Source organism: Aquarana catesbeiana, linkage group LG11 (genome assembly GCF_042186555.1).
Source record: "Aquarana catesbeiana isolate 2022-GZ linkage group LG11, ASM4218655v1, whole genome shotgun sequence".
Lineage (NCBI taxonomy): Eukaryota > Metazoa > Chordata > Amphibia > Anura > Ranidae > Aquarana > Aquarana catesbeiana.
Genome location: NC_133334.1, coordinates 230,733,610 through 230,751,147, shown reverse-complemented (window position 1 = coordinate 230,751,147; position 17,538 = coordinate 230,733,610). Strand labels below are relative to the sequence as shown.

Here is a 17,538-nt window from a genome sequence, read left to right as displayed (position 1 = left end):
TTTTCCGGTGTATAAGGCGACCGGGTGTATAAGACGACCCCCTAATTCTACTGTATTTCTACAGTACTTGCCTATACTCATTGTATAGGGCGACCCACCCTTCTGAGGCCTCATATTGCCTATATTTCCTTCTTCTTAATGGAAGTTTGAGCTATACCGCGCTGAGCCAATCACGACGAGCAATGTATTCTATTAATGAATACAACATATACGACATACAGCCGGCTGCATTTGATACCCGGCGTATAAAATGACACCCGCTTTTTGCCTGTTTTTTTTCAAGTGCAAAAGGTCGTCTTATACACCGGAAAATACGGTATTAGGGATGAGGTTAAGGTTTGGTCTGAACACAAGCTTGGACCAAACTTTGGCTGTTCTGGCATTCAAACTAGCTGTTCTCCCACTGTAATCTGCAGTGCTAATCTTCCATTTTTACAGCCTAGCCATGCAGAATGCAGGAGAATGGGGAGCTGTTCTCCCACTGTAATCTGCAGTGCTGATCTTCCATTTTTACAGCCTAGCCATGCAGAATGCAGGAGAATGGGGAGAAATGCAGACCCAGTTGCACCCCCTCCCTCCCTCAATTAAAAAGGAAGAAAACCCTGATGGGTTTTACTTTCTCTTTGTTTCCCTGCAAAGGTAAAGCATACTGGGCTACTATGCATTGCATAGTAGCCCATTATATGTCACCTACCTGACACAGGAGCCTGCGATGTCCCCGATTTCCTCACAGGCAGCAAGCATCCATTCTTCACCCCTCCGCGAACTCCGGCTCTGTGACTGGCCGGAGTCGCGTGACGTCACAACCGCGCATGCGCGCGGGAGCCACCAGTCACAGCATGACCCCAGCTTGAAACGGCATAGCGTGCCCTTTCAAGAGTGCGCATGCGCCGAATACATCGGCGCATGTGCAGAAGAAAGCATCGTTCAGGAAAATAGTAAATATCTCCTAAACCATGTAGGTTTAGGAGATATTTCAAGCACCTACAGGTAAGCCTTAATCTAGGCTTACCTGTAGGTGAAAGTGGTCTGTAAGGGTTTACAACCATTTTAATGTAGCTCTTTATGGTACATGCACACTAGATGTTGAAAACAACTGCTCCTGATGTTTGTTTCTGGCAGCCAAAAAATTGCTTGATGCAGGTAAACGTGTACTGTGTTTACCCATGTTTACACGCTGTACCCAAGTCGATCCATTGACAACCAACCTGCCCATAGATGGATCGAATCTCGGCCTGTCCCTGCTGAACTGGCCGAGATTTGATACATCTATGGCCAGCTTAAAGGGTAGCTCCACTTTTGTGGGGAAAGAAAACGGCAAATAAAGAAAAAATAATATCACGCGTACAATTGTGACACAAGTCATACTGTAATTGAATGTTATTAAAAATTACCTTTCCTTTTCAATCTGCAGTGCTGTATTTTTCTGAAAATGCAATGAAATATGGCAATCTGGAGGTGTTCTGTACACAGAGTGTGTACAGAACACCCCCCCCAGAAACATAATTTCCTGCTTTTGTGATTGGCTCACTAATTTTCCCAGAAGTCTGCACTAAGATACAAGTCAGATTTCCGGCATCCCCTGCAACAAAAATGTCATTTTTGGTCAGATACTTTTAATAGGAAATCACATCTAATGGGATAAAGGCCCAGCAGTTTTCCTTATTAGAGCCCTGCAGGTGCACAGCTGATTGATAATTATGAAACCACTCCCATTAGACTCACTGAGCACAAGGACAAAGAGGAAGAAACGGATTTCTTCAGAATAACAAAAGGTAGGGATCTGCAAAAAAGTTTGTTAACCTCCCTGGTGGTTTTCCCGAGTGTGGCTAGGGGTTAAATTTCAGTACCATTAGCGGTGACACCGAGCCACACTCGGAATTGCATTGCAGGATCCTTGTGCAGGTTACTTACCTTGTCCCCAGGATCCTGCGATGTCCCTGTGGGCTGTGTCCTCTGCCCGATGCCTCTGTGTGCCAGGCTCTGTTCCCTGCGAGCGCCGCGAGGCACGGGGGCGGAGCCTGGCGGCAAATTTTAAAAAAATAGAAAATTCATAACACATACAGTACACTGTAATCTTACAGATTACATTACTGTATGAAATCATTTCACATCCCTTGCGTGCCTAGTGCTTTGTCCAATGCCCTGTATGCAGTTTTATATTATATATACTGTTCTTTCTGCCTGGAAACTTGAGATTGTCCATAGCAACCAAAAAGTGTCCCTTTACATCAAAAAGTGGTTTTAGACCAGCTAGAAAACAGCGATAGTAAATTAGAACACTTGCAGAATTGAGCAATAGTAAATCGTGGGGAAATTTGTTTTATTATTATTATTATATTATTATTTTTTATAATTATTTATAGTTATTTATTATATTATAATTTATGATTTTGTGTTTCAAACTTTATCATACCCGGGATATCTACTAGACTCTTGTTTGGACAGATTTAAGTGTGTTATTGCTAAGAATTACAGGCCTACAATATAAAACGCTAAATTTCTATGAAAAACAATTGTACCGCTTTGAGACGCAAAAATCTGACATAATCATACCGCTAGGGAGGCTACAATCCTTGTAATGTACATAGATCACCCAGAGTGGAATTTTTTTTTCTCAACAAAAGTGGAGTTATGCTTTAAAGGTTTTGTAGATGCAACTGAAGGAAAAAAGACTTTTTGTAATTATTGAAGTGTGATGCATAACTGTGATGTATAACTTGCCCGTTCCAATTACCTGTGTAATGTTAGGGGCACCCAAACTGGAAGTGCCCTGGGCCCCCCAAAGTCTAAATCTGGCACTGGTAGTACCACTTCCATTACGTAATATAAACAAGGTAGCTTTTAAGACACAGAAGGAGAGACTGCAGACATCACAAGTACACCAGGAATCTCCTAAATGAGTATACCATATAGGAGGCAAAAATGTTTTTTTCCGATGAGATTGGACAATTAAAAAATAGGAGTTGATTCATGTTTTACAGTCATAGTAATAGCTGGTGCCTTGTGTTGTTGTGAATGGCAGCGCTTAGCATTCACAGCAATGGAATGATAAGAACATAAGCCCCAAGCTATTACTATGACTCTAAAAGATTCATTTTACCTTTCCATTGCCACAATGTCTATTAACACTGCTCTGTGTCCTGGCTCTGCACTCAGGACATCCAGAATGAATGTGGAGAATGAAGGTGAGGACTCGGTGCTGTACGTACCCCCCACGGGAACACCCATGCATTGGGCTTATGCCTGGGTTGGAGTTACAGCCATCATAAAATATAGAAAAAGATGTTCTTTTCTAATAAATTGCAGTCATGAATCAAAACTGGGCCAAGTGCTCCATGCACTAGGTGCCCTGGGGGCTTCCTTTTAGGATTTAAAATATGAAAAAAATGAGACTTCTTTAATGAAGTAAAAGGTTATTTTAAAGGTTACTCATTTAGGTAGCATACACTTAGTTTATTTGATAGACTAATGGGTTGCCAAATATGTCATTGGCATGTGCCGGGTGACCTGGATGGTTGAGTTTATATATTTTGAACACAGTATACCTGGTTCACGCTCCTGTTCCCCTGACAATGTGCTCTGATGTGAAACACACAGGCCCGCAAAAAAAAAAAAAAAAAAAATCTGTTTTCTGTTTATCAATAAAGAAGACTAATGGGTGCCAAATATGTCACTTATTCATGCTTATATTTATATTCCTATATCTTTATTGTATTTACTCAATGTTACATAATTTATTTGTTTTTAATATTAGCTGTATTAGCATGGTCACTTAGGGATTTTCTTCCAGTCACCATCCAAATGTGTAGCCCCAAAAGTTTGTTCAAAGAGCTTTGTTATTGATGGAATTTATTTGTGGTTTTCAATAATTTATTTGATTTAAATGCATAGCTGTTTATTCATTTGTTATTTATTTGTCACACAAATGTTTCCATTAATTTAAATATCTGCAAAGACTTGTTTGTTCATTACCATTCTTTGTCTCTGCCAGTTTTCCACCCTCCTAGGTACTATTTACATACTAATATATATGGCATGTTATAACAACTATTTCTACAGTCTCTGCCCCTTTCCCTTATTTCCCAGCTACTTATCTGTTATAAACGTACTCCTCATTGCAGCTACTTACTGACAGGTAATTACTATTGCTATAAAATGTATATATAGTCATCCTATGATTATTTTACAGTGCAAAACATTTTACAATGCCATCTGATCAATCAGTCAAGAGGTCATTGAAGCTAGTTATCACTTTGTATACCTTTCTCAAGATAAAAAGATATCATTGATGTTTTTATAAAATGTACAATATTTAATATTTTGAAATATTAGCTTTTTTGTGAAATTATCATCAGGTCCTGTTGATTTTAAGGAAATATGTGTTTAGTTTCTCTTTCTCAAAACATATTTTTAGGCTCCATTCACACCTCCTGTAGTTTGTTTTGAGCTTTTCTGCAGTGCTTTTTGCTATGCTTTCCATGTTTTTTTTTTTACCACGATTTTTCAGCAATTTGACGTCTTTTATGCTTTTTTAAAAAAAAATTTTTTTTGGGGGGGAGGGGGGTGATTTGTTGTTGGGTAGATTTAAAAACTCGCAAAATAGCAGTAAAAGTGCACTACATGCTTTTCTGCAGCTTCTCCATTGAAGTCTATTGAACCAAAAAAGCACAGTTTTGCGTTTACAAAAGTCCTTGACCCTTTCCAAACACGCAGCAGCACAAAAATGCATTGATGTGAACGTGTTCCATAGAAACCCATGATAAAAAAAAAAAGTCCTACTTTTTTGCAAAAATACCCCCAAAAAGCATGAAAAAACACATTGGTGTGAATGGAGCCTTAGGGGGACAGCAAATGGCATGTTTACAAAAAATGCTTTTGGTAGACATTTCTAAAAGTAAATCACAAAGGTAGGTATAAATTTCTTTAAAAATAAAAATGTTTTTTATTACATACAAAATACCGTATCAAAAAGTTAGGGCAACTATATGCACAAATACCTGTATCAGACATAATATAACACGTGTTGCACGGAGACTTTTGATATGATATTTTGTATGTAATGAAAAACATTTTATCTTTAAAGAAATTTATACATACCTTTTGTGATTTACTGTCAAAGACCTATGAGAAAAACCTTATAAAAAGCCCACTTTCCACATAACACTTTTTGTTTTTTTATTATATACCGGGCTGGTGCTCCCTATAGTTTGAGACTCTCGGATTTAGAGGCCCTCACCACCTATTGTATTTGTTATCTATGTGTTGTTTTGTGCGTGTGTATATATACGAATATATATTGTATATAATACAAAGGTGTTACAGCACAGTGAGCATACACTTTTATCCAGTAAATTAAAAACTTCAGACATCCCTGCCCTTTATTGTTACCAACCTGCACCATGCAGTGAAAATAGGTAGAATAAATGTTCAGGTCCAAATAGCTTCTTATATACAACACATGAGAAACTGAATGGGTAATATATATATATATATATATATATATATATATATATATATATATATATAAATATATTTGTGTTTATTATGGGATCCACCTTATTATTTGCATAACTAGCTTTACCTGTTGGTGCTGTCCACCCTCTTAAACTTTGTATTTTTTCCCATTGTGGAGGTACACACTTTATTCTGGTCCTGAGCGGTTTCTACCTCCAGCTGTGTCTGCCCCATTTTGACACTATGAGGGTGATTTACTAAGACGAATGCGCTGCGCCGGTTTACACCTTAATTGGAAACGTCATTGATTGAACTGCGAACCGGCACGCAGATGATAATAAATATGTAAACTGCAACTGGTGCTAGGGTAACTGTAGTTTTCTCATTGATAATAGCGCACGCCCAATCCAATTGGTTAATTTCATTTCATTGGATGTGTCTTGTTAGGCAATTAGTAGGTGTTCTCAGTGAATTAACCCTTTTGATGCTAATCTCATTCCTTTTACTTCTAATACATCTTTGAAATGTGTTTTTTTCTATTTGTACCCAAATCTTTCAATACATTACAAAGAACAGAGAAGTGTTTCTAAACCCAATGAATTAATATTTTCCGATCTTGATCTTTAAAGGTGACAATACACTGCAATCAGTTAGATCTTACAAAAATTAGATTTAGTGCAAGAGACTGTTTGATTTCATATAATTTGAATTAATTGTTCAAGTGCGTCTTCCTATTACCTATTTAGCCGAAATATCGAGTTGTACAGCGATTGGCCAATCAGATTGCATAGTGCACGACCATCTTAAGTGCCAAATTTGTCATGTAGATGTGCCATGACCCACTTGTATTTTCCTATTGATATTTCTTGGGCATTGTACAAGAAACCACCTTTTTTCAAGACATGCTAGAGTGATCAGGAATCTTCAAACTACGACTCTCCATCTGTTGAGAAACTACACATCCCATGAGGCATTGTAAAACCCTCACATTCACAGACATGACTAGGCATGATGGGAATTGTAATTCCTGAACTGGAGGACCGTAGTTTGAAAACCCCTGTGCTAGACCATTATTATGCCTCCAGAATTGGGAGTGTGGCATCTACCCAACTTCTCTCTGCTGGTGGACACAAGAACCTACATCTATAGATATATATTTGGGCAGCACGCTGGTGTAGTGGTTAGCACTTTCACCTAGCAGCAAAAAGGGTCGCTGGTTCAAATCCCACCCCTGACACCATCTGCCTGGAGTTTGCATGTTCTCCCTGTGCCTGCGTGGGTTTCCTCCAGGTACTTTGGTTTCCTCCCACACTCTAAAAACATGCTGGTAGGTAAATTGGCCCTAATATGTCTGAATGTGTGTTAGGGACCCACACAAACACCACCCCATGTTAAAAAAAATAAAATTATTTTCTTAATTTGCAAATAAGGATCATCTCTTCCTCAGAGAACAGTGAGCGGGGCATGGTGGTGGTAAGAAATTAGCAGCAGTACAAGCAACTTCCCGAAGGGGCGTGATGTCATTCTTGTGTGCTGTCCACCACTTCTGGGAAACAGATATGCACCATGGACACATACCTATGCGTACACAGCATTCGCGCATCTAGATGCATTTAGTGCATTTAGCTGCAGGAATCCATAGTTGGATGTAAATTAATAGTAAAGCAGATGCAGATTTCCAGGACTGGACTAACAAATGTTTATAGTGAAAGGCAACTGGTTTTTTATATTAAACAAGATCTAAATGGGCCATTGACATGCATCACTGTTAAACTTAGGAATGTGTCTTTGCAAAGTTAAACTAAATGAAATCCCTTCTTATTTTTGCTTGGGGATAGAGTGCAGAGGGATTAGAAGTCTTGTCAGTTTTGGGGGATGTCTGCACCCCTGATAGGGTGAAGACACCTCCCAAATTTTGCCACTTTCTCCTTCAAATTTATTCACTTCCTGTCACATAGCCAAACAGGAAGTGAGGGTAAAACCCTACCAATATCTTTCCTTGGGGACACATAGGTCAATCTAAATAGCTTCCCCATTAGGTAAACTGCACTCTAGAGTTTTGCTCTGTACACCCCAAATTAGGTTTCTTGAACTTGGGATTTATTTACTAAAGTCAAATCCACTTTGCACTACAATGCAGTTGGTGGAGATAGGAGGGGGACATGCAAGGAAAATCAAAAAACACCATTTTTGCCTCTACATGATTGGATGTTAAAATCACCAGTGCTTCCCCTCAGATTTTCAGCGACTACACTTGTATTGCAGAATGGATTTGCCTTTAATAAAACCAAAAATACCTAAGAATTTTTCCATGCCAATCAGCCTAGTTAAGCTGCAGCTGGGAAATCTTACATGAAAAAGTAATAAAAAATAAATAAATCACACAACATAAAAATTTGCTACAAATTTTATTGGTCAACAAAACAGAACTTGGAAAAGAGCAAGGAAAGCAAAAAAACACATGTATGTTAATTTGAGACACTAACAGAATATGGTTAACATGAGTTAAAAGGACTGCACCCACAAATGGATATCTATTAAGGATTTAAACATTAGTCACAACCAGGGCTTTTTTTTCTCAGAGAATAGGTGCAGGAACTCAACCATGCCCGCCACACACACATACCTGCCAAATGGCATCAAATAGTAGCTCTTCCCTTTGCATACAACCCCTCCCTCCACTGCCCTCATCTTCTCCCCCTCCTTAAAAGCTCCACCATCTGTCATATTTCTTACCTTTGTTGCAATATTAAGCTGAAGCACCTATCCGGCTGTAGTACCTCCCAGCATACTATACTACAGTCACTTGCAAGGGATATCATGCAGTAGGAGCATCAACTACTGGTCACCAGGGAAAAAAAGGAAACCACAGAGGGTGAAGCCTACCGTGCACCCTCTCCTGCCCATGACTGCACTGAACCCTGTCCACCTGTTCTGTATCTCCCTTGTCCCTGTCCAGTGGAATCTGCGCAGGAGATCTGACCTGTGGGAGCTACTGAAAGATAAGCTATCACTTGTAAACGCAGAAGCTGGACTTCAGTGTTACCAAGTGATAGTGGTGAGCAGGGAGCAGAAGTCCTGAGCCAGAGGTGGTGGAACTGAGTTCCCCCTAGTTCCTGCTGAAAAAAGGCCCTGGTCACAACATCTTGAGAAAGATTTTGCAAAATAATGCAGCACAGACAATTAAATCAAAGTGAACAACCTACAAATTACACATATTGACAACATCAAACATATTTGAGGGGAAAATATCCCCCACCCAAAAAATACAATAAACCAAGGAAAAAAAAAAAAAAAAAGCTCAAAAACACATCTGTTTTGCAAAGACATAACAAACAAAATACAAAGTGAAAATACATGTGTTACAAACTCGATAAGGACACCCAAATGTGACTGACACACACTTAACCCTACAGGGCAAGGTAAAGAATGCTATCTGCAAGCTTTATAGAACATAGGTTTGCGTGCTAATGAGGCAATTGAAAACACATGCACAGTCTATGAAACACACAAAATGCAAGTTCACCCAATGCAGAGACAGAACCTCAAAGTGGGCACACCTATTAAGGATGTCCTTAAATTATTAACCCAAAAAACTCACTCTCTGAGCATGCCCAGAAACATCCAAGTGCTGTTCACACACAAAAAGCACAAAAAAAAACTAAAGTCCCTGAGCATGCCCAGACCAACCCAAATGCATTTCACACCCCAAAATGCACAGGAAAAAAGCAAAGTCCCTGAGAATGCCCAGACCAACCCAAATGCAGCTAGCACAAAATAAGCCACCCCCTGTCCAAAATTAAACACATCATCCAACATGTCCTTATTTAAGGTTAAGAAAAAAGAAGGTGGAAAAAAGTACTGGACTGCATCAAAAACGCACCAAAAACATATCATAAACGCACTGGAAGGCATCAAAAACGCACATGCAGAAAAGCATCTGGAACACATCTGAACTGCGTTTCTATAGAGTGAACTAGCCCTAAAGCTAGTAACTTGGGGGGGGGGGGGGTTTACTCTGCCTGTAAAGTGGTGCATCTGTAGCATGTATCCAAAATGCTGCTTCAAAGATGTACAGCTTTAGAGAAAACGTACAAATCGACATTGCAGCTGCAAGATTTTAACACAAAACCAAAAATAGCCTGCCCCCCCAATACATACAAGGCCATTTGGGGCTGTAAAGGCTTAAAATGAGAACCCCCACGTGAAAAATACCACGCCAAACTAAAAAAATATTGTGCCCCTCCCACATACTAACAAACCCCTAGCCAAACACACAGCAAGCCAGCCCATGAAAGGTGGGTGTATGCTTGGGGGCAGGAGGGACCCGAGCACCCCAAAAGTCAACCACCTTGTTCCCATATTCAGGGGGACAAGGGCCTCTTCCACACAACCCTAGGCTGGGGTTGCGTGGGGCTGCAGACAGGGGGCTTTGCAGAATGTGGAAAGCCCCTTTAAACTAGTGGGTACAAGGTGCTTTGTGGTTGTTATTGGGCTGAGCCCAACATGCCCCAAAGGCAGCCACCTATGTTGAGTGCATGTGGCCTTGTATGGTTCAGGAGGGAATTGGGTGATCGCTCTCCTCGCACCTTTCCTAGCTGGCCCTGTTGTATGCTCTTAAAAAAGATGTGGTTTGGATTGATGAAGGCAGCTCACAGCCTTTTGAGAATGGAGTGGAGTGTGGAGTTCCCCTTTAAAAGCAAAAGTTAGCCCATGGAAATCATATGCATTAGAAGGGGGAGACAAGAGCATTGCAGAATGGAGTGTGGAGTTCCCCTTTAAAAGCAAAAGCTAGCCCAAGGAAATCATATGCATTAAAGGGGGAAGGTTAAATGCCCTTTTGGGAGGAGCAAGAGGAGCGAGAGTCTTTTTACATAATTTTAACAAGGTGCATGTCACATGTTGGCAACGTAACATGCTAACATGACCTGTGTGCAAATCTCCTTTAAAAAATACATAAAGGTGAACCAGCGTAAACAAAAAATTGTCAAGTTTAGAGTTGCGCCCGTTCAACCCACGCAATTGCATTTGCGTTGCTTGACATTTACTAAGATTTTGGCCATGCAGTGAACAAACGCATTCGAACGAGCACAAGAGCCCCTTGCGCATGCGCAGTTTATAAATTGATCTCACACAGTTCTAAATGTACTTGCAGGCACAGGAGGCTTGCTCAGAAAAAGTTACTTTCTCATTCTATTTTGGGCATATTTGTTACTTGGGCAGTTGTTACTAAACTTCCTCACATCACCCCACATCACCCCATAATATTGGCACCTCCATCTTCTGTTAATATTAAATTGAAGATGCCGTGCGCCATGTCCATAGTGGCACTCAGATTTCATTCTCCCGTGCGCCGAGATCACTATAGTAAATAGGGATTAGCATTCTGTTACCGGCGCAAACGTTTCATAAATATGAAAATGTGCATTGTGGCTTGGCGTGCGCCTCAACTCATGGCGCAAACGTTTCGTAAATTAGCCCACAAATATTCACATTCTCAAGAGTAGTTATTTTAGCAAATAAGAGTTGGCAAATCTGCAAAGTGTTAGGACTGGCCAGAGAGGGATCACTTTGACGCAGTTGGCAAGCTTGAACACGTATTGCAATATATGGCAACTAAGAACCCCCATTTTATAAGCAACAGTTTTCTATAGTAAAGGGTTAACACCCATTCAGTTTCTCATGTATTGTTTATATGAAGCTATTTGGACCTGAACATTCAATCTACCTATTTTCACTACATGGTGCAGGTTGGTAACAAAACAGGGGAGGGATGCATGAAGTTTCTAATTTACTGGACATAAGTGTATGCTCACTGTGCTGTAACCAGGGCCAGATTAAGAACATCATGGGCCCGGTGCTGAGGATTTTGGTGGGGCTTTTTATGAAAAAAAAAGAATGCAAACAATTTTTTGTTATAACAAATTAAGTTAAATAGAGAGGGGGGATGAGAGAGAGAGAGAAAGGGGTGAGGGGTAAGGGAGGGAGGATGAGAGAGGGGGGGGTGAGAGAGGAGATGTGCATGAGCATAACCTGGGAGTGACATCAACGCAGCCCGGCCAAGGCAAGTGACCGAAGGCACAGAACCCAGAAGGAAGACAGGGTGAAGATGGAAGCGCCCGGGACCCGCCGGAATGATCACAGCGCAACCCTGGAGGGCTCAGTCTGACAGGTAAGTGTACCCTAATGTGCTAATATGCTGTGCATACTTGTACATCATGGCATAACCTACCTCAGGGCCTCTAAAAAGTAATAATGTTAGTGAAGTTTACTACTGCTTTAATATCACAGGATCCCAGGAGCCTCTCATGGGGCCCCCTACTGACCCTAATGTGCTAATATGCTGTGCATACTTGTACATCATGGCATAACCTACCTCAGGGCCTCTAAAAAGTAATAATGTTAGTGAAGTTTACTACCGCTTTAATATCACAGGATCCCAGGAGCCTCTCATGGGGCCCCCTACTGACCCAGGGGCCCTTGGGCAGTGCCCAAGTGCATAGTTGCCAACATTTCAAAAAGATTTTCAGGGACACTTTTTTTTACCAGTGGCATATTTAGAGTAGCTCACATCCCCGATGTTCCTCTATACATCACAATAGTAATCACAAAATTAAATGAGTGCTAATAATGGGCAGAACAAATATAAAGACTGAGTGTCAGTACTAGGATCCCTTTAGGACCCAGCACAACTCACCTGACACAGCCTTTGCCTGGGAAACAACAATGATTGGCCAGCTCACCTTTAAATCACTTGTATCAGCATTCAATCATTCAATTCAATCATCAAGTGCCCCAGACGACGTCATTATATGACGAAACGCTCGTCGGGAGGAGCTGACGTGCTGACGTCTCGCGTGCTGTGTTCGAAGGACGGGTGTCCGTACAAGCCGGCCGGCCAAACTGCTTTTATTTGCTACGTTTATTGTAAGTGGCTTTTCGTTCTTTTAAATAAATGATGTTTTACAATGTTACGCTATGGTGATTCCTTTATATTCTGGGAACATCTGAATATTACGGTATCCTACCTGGTCACGGTCCTTGGCTGACAAGTTTGGCGATTCCATGCTGACCCCCTAGACGGGTTTCTCCGGAGATCTCTTGTGTCCCTACATTGGATAAAGGCCCTGGCCAGGTATAGGCCGCAAGCATCCTTTGCTTGCCATCTGGTAAGCGAGCATTTCTCTTAGCACTGGTGGTGTGGTGGAGGTTGAAGTACTTACCGTGGGCCACTAATCCTGTTATTCTCTATGCACGATATGAACTTTGTGTCACCATTCTGACATATGCCGCTTTATTTTTTCACAGATGAATAAGAAGATGGACTTTTTAGTTCTTTTCTGACCATATTGATTTATTGAGTGTTTTAATAATTTTACACCAACTTTTGATTATTCACTGCATTTATTTAATTTGGGGGATTAGCGCTGCTTTCTATTGTTTAGCATTCAATCATTGCTCGTGTTAGAGTTTACCTTGTGTTTGATCCAGTTGATATCTGCTCTGTGTATTTCGTGTATGACCCGGCTCGTTTGACCCTGTTTGCTTGCTTCTGATTCGGTACCGTTTGGACTCTGATCTTCCTGTGTATGACCCAGTTTACCTAGACTACGCTTTGCCTGATTCTACTGTAGTACCTTCATCTGCAGCGGTGAACTACAAGCACCAGACATCTATCCTCACCTGCAGCGGTGAACTACAAGCACCAGACACCATCTATCCTCATCTGCAGCGGTGAACTACAAGGTCCAGCAAACATCTACCTACATCTACAGCGGTTAACTGCAAGTCCCAGCTGACCTGCTCTGCTCAGACCTGCTCATGGTATGTGCTCTTGTTCTTTGAACTCTGCATAATCAGAACACCTGAACTGTTACCTGTTATATGCTCCTAGCCTGACATTAACACGAACCATACATAATAAAGGAAACCTATCATGGATCCTGAGCAGGCTCAGTTGTTTGCACAGGAACTTTGCTGCTTATCCCATCAAGTTCAGGAAATGGCCACAGAGCTCACCAAGGTGCAATCTACTTCTATTACCACCGCTACAAAAACTCCATCTGAACCAAAAATTCCTTTGCCTGACCGGTTTTCTGGTGACCGTAAAGGGTTTTGCAACTTTAAAAACAGCTGCAAATTATATTTCAAGTTAAGGCCATCCTCGTCTGGCCCTGAAACTCAGAGGGTTCAAATCATTATCTCTCTACTACAGGGTGACCCCCAGGCTTGGGCCTTTAACCTGGAACCAAACCATCCAGCCTTGCTAACAGTAGATGCCTTCTTTGAAGCCCTAGGGTTGCTTTATGATGATCCAGATCGTGCTGCTACTGCAGAATCAACCCTGCGTAACTTAAAGCAAGGAACTACCACAGCTGAAATGTATTGCTCAGAGTTTCGCAGGTGGGCCCCGGAATCTGGCTGGAATGATGCAGCACTCCGCAGCCAGTTTAGAATGGGCCTTTCAGATGCAATTAAGGATGCTCTGGTCAACTTCTCCTACCCAGCCTCACTGGAGGAGGCTATGAGTCTAGCCATTAGAATTGACCGCCGCCAGCGAGAGAGGAGACGAGAACAAACTACAGCTGTGGCAAACTATATACCTCCCTTGCCACCTGACTATTCCACCTCCAGTGCCAAATCTGAGGAAGAACCTATGCAGTTAGGCTGCACCCTGTTATCTGCCCAGGAACACACGCGCCAGCGTAACATGGGACTCTGCTTGTATTGTGGCCTCAAGAGTCATATGCTCTGTTCGTGCCCTACACGTCCAGGAAACTCCAGGACCTAGGTAATTGTGGGGAGGTTACCTTAGGTCTGCTCTCATCTCCCCAGGGGGACAATCGTATTCTTTTACCCGCTGTCATTAACTTTGGGACAGGGGCTCATGAACTGCTGGCCTTGGTAGATTCTGGAGCCGCTGAGAATTTTATTGATAAGACTCTGATTACCTCTTTGTCCCTGGAAACTCATGCTCTAGATTGCCCAGTCCGCCTGATTTCCATGGATAATCGGCCTCTCTCACAAGATCTAGTGCTCCAAGCCACCAACCCTTTCCAGTTACAATTGGGGGTTTTGCATTGGGAGAAGATTTCATGTCTTGTCATTGACTCTCCATCCACTCCTTTGATCCTAGGCCTTCCTTGGTTTCAGAAGCACAATCCTTTAATTGACTGGCGAACAGGAAATATTCTGGATTGGTCCAATCAGTGTAAAAGGAACTGCATCCAGCACCCTGTTCGACTTGCTACCTGTCAAGTGGGAATGGAACAGATTTCACTTTGTTATAAGGACTTTTGGGATGTGTTTTCTAAAGGGATTGCTGACACTTTACCACCTCATCGCAGTTATGATTGTCCCATTGACCTCTTGCCTGACACTACACCTCCTCGAGGGAGAGTCTTTCCACTGTCTGAGCCAGAGAATCTTGCCTTGCAAGAATACATCCAGGAAAACCTAGCTAAGGGTTTCATCCATCCCTCCACTTCTCCCGCAGGAGCAGGATGCTTCTTTGTCCCAAAGAAGGATGGGGGACTGAGACTTTGTGTTGATTACAGAGGTCTAAATAAAATAACTGTTCCCAATCGGTATCCTCTTCCTCTCATCACAGAATTGTTCTCTCAAATCCAGGGAGCCAAAATCTTCTCCAAACTGGACTTAAGGGGAGCCTATAATCTGGGGCGCATACGTGCAGGCGACGAGTGGAAGACAGCCCTTAACACCAAGGATGGTCATTACGAATGTCTTGTCATGCCTTTCGGTCTCAGAAATGCACCAGCTGTCTTTCAGAACTTTATGAATGACATTTTCCGTGACATGTTGGGTCGCTTCATGCTGGTATATTTAGATGACATTTTGATATATTCTCCCAATCTTGAAACACATCAGAAACATGTCTGCTCGGTATTGGCCCGATTAAAGACTCACTCCCTTTTTGTAAAGCCTGAAAAATGTTCTTTCCATGTTAAACAAGTACCTTTCTTAGGCTACCTAATTTCTGACACAGGCCTCACCATGGATCCAGCCAAGATTCAAGCCATTTTAGACCGAGCACCACTTTCAGACCTGAAGGCAGTTCAGCGCTTCCTGGGCTTTGCAAATTTCTATCGAAAATTCATTAAGAACTTTGCCACCATTGCACATCCCATCACCTCTCTCACCAGGAAGACTCCGACTACCTTTAAATGGACTACTGAAGCCCAGGCAGCCTTCACTCAGTTAAAGAAAGCCTTTACCTCTGCACCAATCCTACGCCATCCTGTTCCTGAGCTACCTTGTATTGTGGAGGTAGATGCATCTGAAGTAGGGGTGGGGGCGCTTTTGTCACAAAAGGATCCTGTAAATGCTGCCATCCACCCCTGTGCCTTCTTGTCTCGGAAATATTCCCCAGCAGAGCGCAATTATGATATAGGCAACAGAGAACTTCTAGCCATAAAGCTCGCTTTGGAGGAATGGAGACATTGGCTGGAGGGAGCTCGCTATCCATTCATAGTTCTGACTGACTACAAAAACCTTGAATACATCCATTCTGCTAAAAGACTGAACTCACGTCAAGCCAGGTGGTCATTGTTCTTCTCCAGATTTGACTTCACAATTTCATATTTACCAGGACCAAAAAACATTAAGGCTGACGCCTTGTCTCGCAGCTTTTTATCAGAGTATCCTCCTCCGCTTCCTCCACAACCCATTATCTCTGAGGATAGGATTTTGGCTTTCACCCAGACTGACATCTCTGAGGCCTTGTTACCCGCACAGGCTGAAGCCCCTCCCTCCACTCCCTCCGGTATGCTTTTTGTGCCCCTGGCTCTTCGTTTGCAGGTATTGCAGCAGGTACATGCATCAAAACCTGCAGCACATCCGGGGTTTAGACAAACTTTTGAGATTATCTCTTGCAACCTCTGGTGGCCATCGATTAGGCAGGATGTGTTAGCCTTCGTCCAGACCTGTGAAGTTTGTGCCAGAAGCAAGAGCAGTACCTCTAAGCCGCCCGGTCTCCTACGTCCTCTACCAATGCCTACCTGTCCCTGGACCCATTTATCTATGGACTTTATCACTGACTTGCCTCTGTCCCAGGGATGTTCCACAATCTGGGTGGTGGTAGACAGGTTTAGTAAAATGGCCCACTTTGTTCCACTTCCGAAACTTCCATCTGCTAAAGAACTGGCATCTTTATTCATTAAACATGTTTTCAGGCTCCATGGGGCACCAATTAACATTGTCTCAGACCGTGGCTCTCAGTTTATAGCCCAGTTTTGGAAGGTCCTTTGCTCTCAGCTGGGGATCAAGTTATCATATTCTTCAGCATATCATCCTGAGACAAACGGCCAAACAGAAAGGACTAATCAGACTCTAGAGAAGATGGTACGTTGTCTGATTGCCAATGATGAGGTTGAGTGGGTCAACGTCCTGCCATGGGCAGAGTCTGCCTTTAATAATTGTGCCAGCACATCTACAGGGACCTCTCCTTTCTTCTGTGTTTACGGGTTGCATCCTCGTGTGTGCACCTTTGATCTTCCACCCTCTGATGTGCCAGATGCCAACACCACAATTGAAAATTTCTCCAAAATCTGGTCCGATGTTAATCGTGCTATTTCTCGCTCTGTGCGGGCTTTTAAGAAAATGGCTGACAAGAGGCGCTCAAAGGCACCAGGATATAAAGTTGGTGACAAAGTGTGGCTATCATCTAGGAATCTGTCCCTGCATGTTCCATCTAAAAAACTTGGCCCAAAATTAATCGGGCCCTATGAAATTTCGGAGATTGTTAATCCTGTATCCTATAGATTAAAACTCCCCCCATCCATGCGCATTCCAAATGTCTTTCATGTTTCATTGTTGAAACCTGTTCATTCCAGCCTCCAAATAAATGAACCAGAACCTGTGGATGTGTTGGACAGTCAGGAATATGAAGTGGCATTTATTCTTGATTCCAGACGAGTGCGCAATTCCTTACAATATCTCGTTCATTGGAAAGGTTTCGGCCCAGAAGATCGATCTTGGGTCCCAGCTCGTGATCTTCATGCTGACCGACTTAAGAAGAAGTTCCATCTTCGTTATCCAAGTAAGCCTGGGGGTGCAGGAGCA

At 42.3% G+C, this 17,538-nt stretch overlaps 1 protein-coding gene across 2 annotated transcripts in view; it reads left to right on the top strand.

The window, feature by feature from the left end:
* The first annotated feature begins 4,031 nt into the window (after positions 1–4,031).
* LOC141112549 (inactive hydroxysteroid dehydrogenase-like protein 1) overlaps positions 4,032–17,538 on the top strand; it is an 89,519-nt gene continuing 76,012 nt past the window's right edge. The window contains exon 1 of one of the 2 annotated variants that reach the window (XM_073605470.1): positions 4,032–4,138. The gene's annotated coding sequence lies outside the window, so the exon portion shown is untranslated. The remainder of the gene's footprint in view (positions 4,139–17,538) is intronic. The other variant, XM_073605469.1, reaches the window with a different exon arrangement.